This window comes from Heterodontus francisci, unplaced genomic scaffold (genome assembly GCF_036365525.1).
Source record: "Heterodontus francisci isolate sHetFra1 unplaced genomic scaffold, sHetFra1.hap1 HAP1_SCAFFOLD_148, whole genome shotgun sequence".
NCBI lineage: Eukaryota > Metazoa > Chordata > Chondrichthyes > Heterodontiformes > Heterodontidae > Heterodontus > Heterodontus francisci.
In genome coordinates, this window is record NW_027142345.1 from 2266663 (window position 1) to 2267343 (window position 681).

The 681-nt window shown below is 44.8% G+C and overlaps 1 non-coding gene across 1 annotated transcript; it reads left to right on the plus strand.

The window, feature by feature from the left end:
• The first annotated feature begins 310 nt into the window (after nt 1-310).
• On the plus strand, nt 311-393 carry trnav-uac (transfer RNA valine (anticodon UAC)). Its single transcript has one exon. It is a non-coding gene; the product is annotated as a tRNA-Val (tRNA).
• Nucleotides 394-681: the final 288 nt, after the last annotated feature.

Genomic DNA, 681 nt, shown 5'->3' on the forward strand with positions numbered 1-681 from the left:
CAGGACTCACTTGGAATATTGTATCCAGTCTTGGTCTCCTCACATGATGGGTGATATTGAGGCTTTGGAAAGGGTACAGAGGAGAGACATTCGACGAATTCCCAGTATAAGACATCTTGGTTATCAAGTTAGACTAAAAGAGTTGGGACCCTACACCTTAGAGAAACCTAGACTGAGGGGTGATCCGATTGAGGTTCATAAATAATGAAGAGTCCAATTTAGCATGGGAGAGGAGTCATAACTTTATATTGGAAAAGGCCAGATGGCACCCGGATCACATTAAATTTCATTTTCAGTGGTGGGTTAATGTACCAGGATGTCCGAGTGGTTAAGGCGTTGGTCTTACGATCCAATAGACATGTCTCTATGTGGGTTCAAACCCCACTCCTGGTATCTGTGCTTACAAAATGTTACTTATTCTTTCCCTGACTTTTGCCTTGCACCATCATCTCTTCTGTCATTTAATCACTCTTGCCTTCCAACTGATCACAGCTTCCTATTATTTGATCTGCCCCAGCACCGTTCCTTGGCTCTGCGCTTGCTTATAAACTGGTAAATCTTTAACTTAATCTCCTCTGTACCCTGACAATGACCTTCTCATCCTTCCTGGATTGTGGTTCCTCACAGGATCCGCTGCCTCTCCGACTCCCCTCCAGGTAACTGAAGGCCCTGAGCCTTGGT